Below are 12907 nucleotides of genomic sequence, written 5' to 3' on the forward strand. Positions count from 1 at the left end.
ATGGAAGAATGTGAGATTCTGCTCAAGTCCAGGTGTGCAAATGAGGCATACCCAAGACGACTAAAAGCTGTGGTTGTTGCCGAAAACGCTCCTGCAAATGAATACAGGGTCTGAATACTTAAGTACATGACATGTTTCTGTTAAAATATTATCAATTTATAAAACACTGTATACCACACACCCTTGTGATTTATTGCTTAATAAGACCAGACATAATCCGAACCAAATATTAATCCATACAAGGAAAGTCTTTTTCCACAACATATCAAAAAAGATGGTTACAGAGGTCGCCAGTAAATACAGTGGGTATGATAAAAATTACAGACTTCTACATTCTTTGTAAGTGGGAAAACCTGCAAAATCGGCAGTGTATCAAATACTTGATCTCCCCACTGTATATAATTTTTAATATTTTTGAAATATTTTTTCAAGATGTAGCATCACTGTACACCCTGAGCCCAAGTAAGCTGTAAAGAAAACAATAATGAGGAAGCAAGCTTAGATGTCACACAGGCACTAGGAGGCCTTTATATAACTCTGTACATAACACTGATCTGCAATATCCTGTTGGCAACATCACATTGCAGTGTCTCATTTTAAAGATGGGAGGTGGGATACAAGATAATAGCATCAATTTACAAGGGCACACAGATACAAATATTCCTTGATATCATTTTTGCATCAACAAAATGTTACACACGACACACAGTGTTCTCTAATTTTGCTGTGCCATTTACTCTGCAAAATTCTTAGAAAATTGCCATGCCAATCATGTGGAGTGCAATCAAATCAGAAGACTGTCATGTCTTTTGACAAATGGATGTGACGTGCCGTCAGGGTAAGCAGTTCAGCCAGTGCATGCCTTGTAATAACCTATGAGAATAGCTGTTATAAATAGCCAGACTATATATGCAGCTTCTATACAATTTTATCTACTCTTCTTTTCTCAGGGATTCTTTTGGTTCATATTTGGAGCAGTGCCAGAGACATTTTCACTTTGTTTTAATTCCCCTTCATTCCCCTTGAAAGTTCACCCTTGAAAGAATGGGAGAACACAGCCCACCATTACCAATTTCAAACACAGTCATTGTCTTACATTATATAACAAGACTCCTGATATTGCGTTGTGATGATGCCATCTGATGTGATAAGATTTAGAGCGAATTTCATTTGTTTATGCATATTGCCATATTTCATGGATAGGATATATTTTTTTGTCCCCAATGCCAATTTTACATTGACAATAGTAAACTCATACATGACTTTTAAAGACAACTGGTTGCACCAAGGCAAATTCAGTTGTGTCATAGCAAAGTGGGTGAATATTTATTCTATCTATTACAGACTGTTTTATATCTGTAGTTAATTAACAACAATTTGAAGACTTCATTTATCAATGGCAAAACATCCTGCTTAAATGAATTCTGATATCACGTTGTATTACAATGTTGAAAAGTTCAAAGGGAGTTAATACTGTAGCAGCGACCCCCCTTGGTATTATATTCGATTTTTAGATTCAACTTTATTGTCATTGAACAGTACAAGTACAGTACAACGAAATGCAGTTTGCCTCTAACCAGAAGTGCAAATAGAGGAGTGCAGAAAAATGTGTAAGTAAATGTATATAAAAGTGGAATGTATACAGTAGGTGTGCAATTAATGCAAATGCATTACATATGGCTATTCTAAATGTGCAGTGAAAAATTCATAAATGTACAGAAAATATACAGGTAAATTTTAATATAATTTTTGAAATGTGTTTCTCTAATTTTTGTTGTTGTTATTCTGTCTCTCACTGTTCAAATAAACCTACCATTAAAATTATAGACTGATAATTTCTTTGTCAGTGAGCAAACTTACAAAATCAGCAGGGGATATAATGGCAATTCCATCGATCGACACTCTTAAAGGAGTAAGAAACAGAGACAAAATTCACAATCAAAGTAAAGATTTACATACCAGCCAATGGAAAGACAGACATTTCTCAAATGTACCTTAGTTCAAAATTTCCTCACTGTATGTAGAGGATTAAACAACATGTATTTACATATGTGCCCTCAATATGTTCATGAAATACATAACTTGCACTTCCACAGTATCATAATACGTAGACTTTTATGTGTTAAAATAATTAAATATATGAATATGCAGTACTTTAAGCATTTCTCATCAACACATCATGGTATTAACCATCAAGACATTATTTTCCAGAGAATCTACTTGTTATAGTGAGTTTAACTAATTATTGTTGGCAAAATGGGGAGAAAACCAACATAACCACCAGTCTAAGCCTAATTGCATTACATTAATTACTGTGAAAAGCCAATTATTATCTTTTACAAACAAGAGCCAATTTGTAAATTGTACAGTATGTATTTACCATAATTTCTATTAAATACATTGTACATGTAAGTAAAGAAACTACTGGTTGTCAATCATTTCAATTTAATAAGGACCTTTGTAAAAACCAAATATAATACTTGCCCGTCAGATTAAGAGATTAAAACCTCTCTTGAAGCAATTCTTACAAAGAAAGCTGAAAAATCTGTGTTCTTCGCTAGACAGCGAATGTATGAATTTGCCAATAAACCTAACAAATATCTAGCTAATTTATTGCAGAGACGAGTGTGATTCTTATTGCCCTATTTCTCTGCTTAATGTAGACACAAAAATTGTGGTGAAGATACTAGCCACTCGGGTAATTAATCTTCCTAAAATAAGTCATCCTGATCAGACAGGCTTTGTCAAATGCAGATCCTCAGCCCATAATATTAGAAGGCTTTTTAATATAATTCAATATTTAAATCAGTATGCAAATTCTGGATTAGTCATCTCATTACATGCTGAGAAAGCATTCGATAGGGTCGAATGGCCATATTTATTTTCAGTACTCTCTAAATTTAAATTGGGTGATGCATTTCTTAAATGGGTCAGGATATTGTAGTCTTCCCCCACAGCGAGAGTCATTACTAATGGCCTTAAATCCCCTGAGTTTATTTTAGCATGTGGTACCAGGCAAGGATGCCCAATGTCGCCACTGCTATTCGCACTTGCTATTGAACCGCTGGCTGCGGTCATTAGAGATAACCCATCTATTGGAGGACTTAGACTGGGAGAGAACATATAAAATATCGCTGTACGCGGATGACATCTTAATTTACCTCGCCTCTCCACAAGAATCAATTCCACATCTTATTGATACAATTTCTAATTTTGGCTCATTCTCTGGGTATAAAATAAATCTTTCAAAATCAGAAGCAATGCTGTTAAGTAAATCACATTCCCACAACCCTACAGTCTCTCACCCATTTAAATGGTCTCCTGCAGGCTTTGTATATTTGGGTGTAAAGATTACACCGAAGCTGGAAAGTCTATATAAAAGCAATTTTGTCCCTATTTTAACTAAAATCAGATCAGACCTAGACAGATGGTGTAATCTTCCTTTATCTCTATTGGGTCGTGTCCACCTGGTCAAAATGAATATTTTACCCCGCCTTCTTTACCCACTTCAAATGCTACCAGTACTTATTCCTAACAAAGCACTTAAACAGTTCCGTGGCTCCATTATTTCTTTAAAGGACTTTGGGGAGGAAATTCAGACAACTGATTGGGAAGCCATATGTGAGATGCCCTCTTATCTTGCCAACAATTCAGCATGGGAAATGCAATTTAAAATTGTTCACCGTTTGCATGTGACCCCAGCCCAAAGACATAAAGTAAACCCAAAATTCTCTAACCTCTGTAACAAATGTAAACGGCTAGAAGGAACCCTCTTTCACTGTTTTTGGAGCTGCTCGACAATACAACAATTCTGGATGGGCGTCCTAAGGGAACTTGAAGGTATTTTTGGCTGCTCAGTACAATTAGGACCAAAGACATGTTTGCTTGGTATGAGCCAGGAACTCCCATCCAATTTCCAAGGGACCCACCTCCTTCAAATCCTACTACACTGTACCCGCAAATGCATACTTGTGTGTTGGATAACAGACCAAGCCCCATCAATAACACAGTGGATTAACACTGCTAAAGGCCTTATTCCATATGAAGCTTTTTCAACAGCATTAAAAGATAAACCTTTTACATTTTATAAAATATGGGACCCCTTCCTCAATCTTGGGGGGGGACGACGACACATGCTAGCGCTGGGAATGCAGAACCTGGCATGGAAGGACTGAATAACTACCCAATGGTGATGTACTATATTGATATGCTTATTCTTTTTATTTTCTCTTATATATATTTTTAAATTATTTTATATATATATTTAAATTATTTTATATATAAAAATTATATATATATTATAATTTTTTTATGTGTACTTTGAAGAAAATTCCAATGTAGCCACCTGGGCATTTTGTGTTAGCTCAAATGTGGCAAATGTGTTTAAACCCTGGCAATGTCAAAAGAAAAAAAAGAAAAATGAAATAAGGACCTTTGTTCACAGTATCATACAACTGCCATTGTGTCACAATATAATGATAAATGTTTAGTAAATACACCAAAGTTTTGACTTTAGTTACTGTCAAGCAGCATATAGCACCTTTTTCCGTTTCAATATAATGAACCACTTTGTACTCCAAGTATACATTTCAAAAGAGACTCATTATGACAACAATATGAATAAACTCCATTCTTCTCTGTAAAAGTACTTCAAAGAAACGACTAGTTAACATAATAAACACATGACAGGAAACAATACAAATATGGTAATATATATGTATGATATCTCCGGGACTAGTCACCGCGTCAAGGGAACATTTTGATTATGAATTTCCTACGTGCTTATACAGTGCCAATACGGATTTTGGATTTTCTCATGGTATTAAGTCAATGACAGTTGTGGTTGGATCATATTAACTCCGTATTTTGCGGTCTAATTTGCCTTGAATATAGCCTTGAATATATCTGTGTTGTCAGGGTTTTTGCCCAGGACACAATCGCATTGGTCCCCGCAGACAACTACAATCACTGTCAGAAGACATTCTCAAACAGCTCAATCCAGTGGCTTGAATATGTGGCCTCCGATGAGAATATATCAATATAGCATGCCCTGTACCAGGGTGAAATGAAAATCGGGGCATACTATGTTGATGGATACGCTGAACGTGATGGTGTGTGTACAGCCTATGGATTTCAAAAATCCAGAAAATCACATTGTATAATTTTTTTATAATTAATTTGCTTTTTATTGCATGACATAAGTATTTGCACCTGCACCTGTTTGAACTCATTACCTGTATAAAAGGATGGATGGGGCCATGTATCGCAAGATCTTGGCCAACAACCTCCTTCCCTTAGTAAGAGCATTGAAGATGGGTCGTGGCTGGGTCTTCCAGCATGACAACAACCCGAAATACACAGCCAGGGCAACTAAGGAGTGGCTCCGTAAGAAGCATCTCAAGGTCCTGGGGTGGCCTAGCCAGTCTCCAGACCTGAAACCAATAGAAAATCTGTGGAGGGAGCTGAAAGTCCGTATTGCCCAGTGACAGCGCTGAAACCTGAAGGATCTGGAGAAGGTCTTGTATGTAGGAGTGGGCCAAAATCCCTGCTGCAGTGTGTGCAAACCTGGTCAAGAACTACAGAAAACGTATGATCTCTGTAATTGCAAACAAAGGTTTCTGTACCAAATATTGAGTTCTGCTTTTCTGATGTATCAATTACTTATGTCATGCAATAAAATGCAAATTAATTACTTTAAAATCATACAATGTGATTTTCTGGATTTTTGTTTTAGATTCCGTCACTCACAGTTGAAGAGTACCTATGATATAAATTACAGACTTTTATATGCTTTGTATGTGGGAAAACCTGCAAAATCGGCAGTGTATCAAATACTTCTTCTCCCCACTGTATATGGCCATATATTAGTAATACATATAATACATATATTAGTATATATAAAAAAAAATATAGGCACATATTAAAAACAAATGTTTTCAGAATATATGTCAATATATATTACTTCCGTGTTCTGTGTGTGTGCTGCTTATCTTTGAAAATTGTTGAATTAGTTATATATTTTGAATTCTCTCTGAAGTGGTGTTTGATGGAGTTTATCATGTTAAAGGAGATGTTTGTTAGAGTAAGATTTCTGGTTATACTGGCTTACCGTCTCTGCATTTGTCATTACCTATGTTGGCCTGTCTGTGTCACTGAATTATTATGTAACTGGGTAAATGTACTGTTTTTGACTTTTTCTGTCCCTTTTAGTCATGACATGTCATTATTTGTGATGAGAAGTTCGACTCACTTTACTGATCCGGATCTTTTCGAATCATTCAATATAAAGAATAACTCATTTTGTTCATTGTTCCTTCCGGTGAACGAGATTTGAAGATCCATGGATCATCAATAATTTCGTTCATCATTCCTTCTGGGGAACAAGATTCGAAGATCTGAAAGAGATAAATCATGAATCACAATTCACCAAAAAGATTTATTCAAATAGAATGACCCATCACTAGTCACTATGCAGTACAAACTGGAAGCTCAAACTTGAGTATTACACCTGAAAACTGTGCAAAAGATCTGGCAAAAGGTTAAGTGAAAATAACTTGAGTTTGGTGAGTTTGGTTTCTCTGTGATGACGTGTGGAAGGCCGTGGTTATGTTGAGCTGTTTATGTTTGTGATTGTGTATGTTATGACACATGCATTCATGTTAATCATTGAAGATTATTGCTGGTGTATCATAAAAGGCGCCTTGCTTACATTTGGTGCCTTGCTTACGGTGAAAATGGTTTCCTAATTTTGGTACTCCTATCTATTGTGTTTGGTGAACTTGGAATTGACCCTTTTATTCACTATTGAATCTTTCTTTGATAATTGCTTAGCCTGATCTCACTGCATGTCACTGAATAGAAAAACACTTGAGGAATGTTAAAGCCTCTCGAGAATGCAAACTGTATTTATCTGTTAGTAATTTAAGTAGAATCAAATAAGTAAAGACCTTGTGCATTCTGTTTGGACAGTATTCTGTGGACATATTCCAATTAAAATCCTACACATATAATTGCAGATCAAACCGTGTCCTTTTAAAGGACACACAATCGAGTTGTTCTGTTTCTTTTGAATCATAGCCACGTGGCCTGTTTATTTTAGCTTGGTGAGCAGAGAGTAAACATGCTTTCCATATGCAGTATGCATTTTGTGTAGTAGTTGGTGCGGTAATTGTTGAATTGGGCTGTTAGTGCATGGCTGCAGTGGTGCTAAACTCTGTGCTGTCTGCCAAAGTGCCTGCCACAGGAACGGACGTCTCTGCAACGTCTGCTGACTGCCGGCACCATTAATGGCACTATTATGCCTTGATGCTGGCCATGATATCTTCATGAGCACAGAAATCTCAGCTGGGGCAAAAGGTAATAAACAAAATATGTAGGGTATTTCCTGATTGGATTAATGCTACAGAGGGTATCCTATTTGAGATACTTTCATGCTGATTATACCATTTCAAAATGCGACATGACAGATAACAGATTTTCAAATATTAATGCTCTAATGGACTGCATATGAAAAATATAAAGAAAAGTCGCTTCACAGATTTTTTTTTTTTACTGCTGTTACAAGTCCAACTGACAGCTATCATAATGTTATTAGCTGCTTTACTTAGAAATCTTCATCCTGAATATGGTGTTTAAAAAACACTGGTTGTATTTCAGCTTCAGACTGACAATCCAAGGCCATCCATAAGCTCAATTTGAGAGTTCCCATACAAAATCTTGATGGCATTATAAGCACCAGTGTTATGAGATATTCCTTAAATAATCCCAGTGAAAACTAGTGAGAGGTTGCCATGACTTTCCATTCTGGTTATGCATATTCATTCTCCAAACATCACAGAAAAAAATTATATTCACAGTCCAATTTGCCCACAATGCTTATTACAAAACTCTTTCCATATTGTTGTTGAAACAGCAGTTTCAGAGTCTCTTGGATCTACAGTCTCAGTTATGATGGAAAACAAGGACCCATTTGAAGGATACAGTGCAATGACGAAGATCTAAGAAAGAGTGCCAATCACATCATGAATGTGTTACCCGACTGAGTTACAGCTAAAGGCACTGCATTGGTAGATAACAGAAGCCAACATTCCTCTGGCAGGGATACATGAACATCAGTTCACACCCCTGTTCTTTTAAATCTGCAAGTGTAAAACAGTGTACTGCTAAATGACAGTGTCGTTTCCAAAACACGTTGTACTTGCCAAAAACTCAAACTCCAAACCTTTGATCATGAGGTGAGAAGCAGAATACAGACAGCACTAGTTTTAGTGACCCAATTTCATAACAAAATGAATTACAATACTTTTCTAAGGAATGTTCTCAAAACAAAATGTCAAATTACATCACTAGTTTCTTTGTTTAAATTTTTCCCACAATTTCATTCCTTTATTTTACTTTGCCATTCCTAACAGATGTCTCTCTCTTCCAACGGTCTGATTTCAATGGCTAAGTGGTGATGTAATCACCAAAGAGGTTCCATTCCACATGTTGTTGCCGTACAGTGGGCTGTTCTCAGCATGTTCAATGCCCTTAGGAACATGACACCATTTTTACTGCAAATAGATCACCGCATGCCGTCATTTGACATGAGACTCCAGGGGAGACTCAAATACACAATAAATGAATGTTAATAAATCAACTACAAATCAGCTATTGTACATTTTATGTGCTATTGCAATGTTTTGTTTTACTAGAATCTTAATACATTTTGTAATGACAGTAAATCATAACATTTTCATTATGATATAATTAATAACCAACTGGTGACTGGTAGATCTGAATTATTAGCTAATACTGTTTCATAATTACCCACAGAAGTTTTATGTACATGAATATACCAAATGAGTAAAATGGCAACAGTGACAACACATTGTTCAATAAAGGCCGAAATATGATATATTGTAAAATCAAATACTGAATTGTTTTTCACACAAGTGTGCTTCCTCAAGGACGAGTCACTCAATTGAATAAACCATGTGTGCATGACTGACATATTAATAGAGCTTTTACGCATTTTATTTCTGGACAGCCATGCTAATAAATAGACCAGCGAACACTTACTCTAACATGGGTGATAAGTAATGTATTACCACTCTCAAAGATATAAATCTAACTGAAATTGTAATTTGTTTTCCTTTGAAATGTGAGTAGGAAATGGAACGGATGAGTGTGTTTAAAACTGTATTTAACATTCAGCTTTAGGATATTTCTCACTTGTTAGTAGTGAACATTGGTTAGTACTGACATCTAGTGGCAGACACAGTATAAACGCCTCCTGCGAAAATGTGGCATTCCATAGGCATTCATAATACAGGGGAAATAGACAATTGCGAATATCCTGCTGTTGATTATTATCTATAGAATAACCAGCTTTCTAACCTTTGCAGTAGGCATCCCCCAATAGTCCCATTCAATGAGAAAATACGTTGCCATTTTCCTCAATACAATGCAGTCAGTGGGAAGAGATAAGTGCAATCTGATTGTTGCTTCTGTCAATACACTGCATTCAATTGGCATTGCCATCAATGGGAAAATATGAATGTCAAGTCGTAATTTCTTTCCTCAGTACATAACATTCTTTAGGAAAAATGTCACAATAGCTTCTTTTGTCCATGTATTGCTTTCAATAATAAATCATAAATTTAATGTGGTTGATGTTTTTTCACATTTCATTCAATGGGACTTCAAATTGTCAACATATTCCTCAATATATTATATTAAATGGCAAAATAAGTAACATAAATATTTTTTCAATGCATTGCAGTCAAGAGGAAAATATGTGGTCATGTGGTTAGTTCTTCTCAATACATTACAGTGGATATAAAAGTCTACACACCCCTGTTAAAATGCCAGGTTTTTGAGATGTAAAAGAATGAGACAAAAATAAATCATGTCAGAACATTTTCCACTTTTAATGTGATTCAATTGAAAAACAAACAGAAATCTTCGAGGGGGAGAAATAAAAACCTTACAATAACCTGGTTGCATAAGTGTGCACACCCTCTCATAACCTATATAATCACATTCAAACTCATGTTAAATAGAAGTCATTACACACCTGCAATCATTTAAAGTGTCTCTGATTAATCACAAGTTCAGTTGTTCTAGTAGGATTTTCCTCACATTTCCTTAGTTGCATCTCAAAGAAAAAGCCATGGTCCGCAGAGAGCTTCCAAAGCAACAGAGGGATGTCATTGTTGAAAGATATCAGTCAGAAGAAGGGTACAAAATAATTTCCATAGCATTACATATACCACGGAACACAATGAAGACAGTCATCATCAAGTGGAGAAAATATGGCACAACAGAGACATTACCAATAACTGGACATCCCTCCAAAATGTATGAAAAGACTAGAAGAAAACTGGTCAGGAAGGCTTCCAAGAGGCCTACAGCAACATTAAAGGAACCGCAGGAATTTCTGGCAAGTACTGGCTGTGTGCAAAATGTGACAAAAATCTCCCGTATTCTTCATATGAATGGGCTATGGGGTAGGGTGGCAAGACAGAAGCCTTTTCTTACAAAGAAAAACATCCAAGCCCGGCTGAAGTTTGCAAAAACAAACATCAAGTCCCCCAAAAGCATGTGGAAAAATTTGTAATGTTCTGATGAAACTAAGGTTGACCTTTTTGGCCATAATTCCAAAAGGTATGTTTGGCGCAAAAATACTGCACATTGCCCAAAGAACACCATACCCACATTGAAGCATGGTGGTGGCAGCATCATACTTTGAGGCTGTTCTTCTTCAGCTGGAACCTGGGCCTTAGTCAGGGTGGAGGAAATTATGAACAGTTCCAAATACCAGGCAATTTTGGCATAAAACCTTCAGGCATCCGTTAGAAAGCTGAAGAGGAAGTTCACCTTTCAGCAAGACAACAACCCAAAGCACACATCCAAATCCACAGAAGCACAGCTTCACCAGAAGCAGATTAACGTTTTGGACTGTCCCAGCCAGAGCCCAGACCTGAATCCAATTGAACATCTGTGGGGTGATCTGAAGAGGGCTGTTCACAGGAGATGTCCTCACAATCTGACAGATTTGGAGTGCTTTTGCAAAGAAGATTGGGCAAATATTGCCACATCAAGATGTGCCATGCTAATAGACTCCTACCCAAAAAGACTGAGTGCTGTAATAAAATCAAAAGGTGCTTCAATAAAGTATTAGTTTAAGGGTGTGCAAACTTAAGCATCCAGGTTATTGTGAGTTTTATTTACAAGAACCTGGCATTTTAACAGGGGTGTGTAGACTTTTTATATCCACTGTACATTCAACTAGAAAATGAGTTACAGTTCAAGTAAGGAAAAAATAACTGGAATATACGAATTATGCCTAAATTTATGGATTAATACATAATTAATTAATTAATTAATTAATACTTTTCATAGAATATTTATTTGATACTTCTATTTCAGCTCATGAAAGATGGGATCAAAATTAAACGAGTTACATTTCAAATTAGTTTTCAATACATAGCATTTACTGAAGAAAAATAATGTCACTTGATTGATGTTTTTCTCAATACAATGCATTAAATTAATGTAATATAGCTTTTTGTCAACACAAATGAGGGTCACATGGTTAAAGTTTTACTTAATGGTAAAAGTCACATTTTGTTTTTCTTAAGACATGAGATACAGTGGGAAGAAATTAATGTGATATAGTGAATGTTTTTCCTCAATAAATTCAATGGGGAAAGATACAGTATCTCACAAAAGTGAGTAAACCCCTCACATTTGTGTAAATATTTGATATCTTTTCATGTGACAACACGGAAGAAATGACACATCCGTGACAACACGGAAGAAATGACACTTCCGTGACAACACGGAAGAAATGACACTTCCGTGACAACACGGAAGAAATGACACTTCCGTGACAACACGGAAGAAATGACACTTCCGTGACAACACGGAAGAAATGACACTTATACAAGCTGTACACTCAGTAAAGTAGTGAGTGTACAGCTTGTATAACTGTATATTTGCTATCCCCTCAAAATAACACAACACACAGCCCTTAATGTCTAAACTGATGGCAACAAAAGTGAATACACCCCTAAGTGAAAATGTCCAAATTGAGCCCAAAGTGTTAATATTTTGTGTGGCCACCATCATTTTCCAGCACTGCCTTAACCCTCTTGGGCATGGAGTTCACCAGAGGTTGCCACTAGAGTCCTCTTCCACTCCTCCATGACAACATCACGGAGCTGGTTGATGTTAGAGACCTTGCACTCCTCCACCTTCTGTTTGAGGATGCCCCACAGATGCTCAATAGGGTTTAGGTCTGGAGACATGCTTGGCCAGTCCATCACCTTTACCCTTAGCTTCTTTAGCAAGGCAGTGGTCGTCTTGGAGGTGTGCTTGGCTTTCTTGTGCATCATCTTTAGAAGAGGCTTCCTTCTGGGACGACAGCGATGCAGACCAATTTGATGCAGTGTGCGGGCATATGGACTGAGCACAGACAGGTTGACCCCCCCACCCCTTCAACCTCCGGATATGGCGCTGAACACATGCACTCAACTTCTTTGGTCGACCATGGCGAGGCCTGTTCTGATTGGAACCTGTCCAGTTAAACCGCTGTATGGTCTTGGCCACCGTGCTGCAGCTCAGTTTCAGGGTCTTGGCAATCGTCTTATAGCCTAGGCCATCTTTATGTAGAGCAACAATTCTTTTTTTCAGATCCTCAGAGAGTTCTTTGCCATGAGGTGCCATGTTGAACTTCCAGTGACCAGTATGAGGGAGTGTGCGAGTGATAACACCACATTTAACACACCTGCTCCCCATTCACATCTGAGACCTTGTAACACTAACGAGTCACATGACACCGGGGAGGGAATATGGCTAATTGGACCCAATTTGGACATTTTCATTTAGGGGTGTACTCACTTTTGTTGCCAGCGGTTTAGAC

Source organism: Esox lucius, chromosome 2 (genome assembly GCF_011004845.1).
Source record: "Esox lucius isolate fEsoLuc1 chromosome 2, fEsoLuc1.pri, whole genome shotgun sequence".
Taxonomy (NCBI): Eukaryota; Metazoa; Chordata; class Actinopteri; order Esociformes; family Esocidae; genus Esox; species Esox lucius.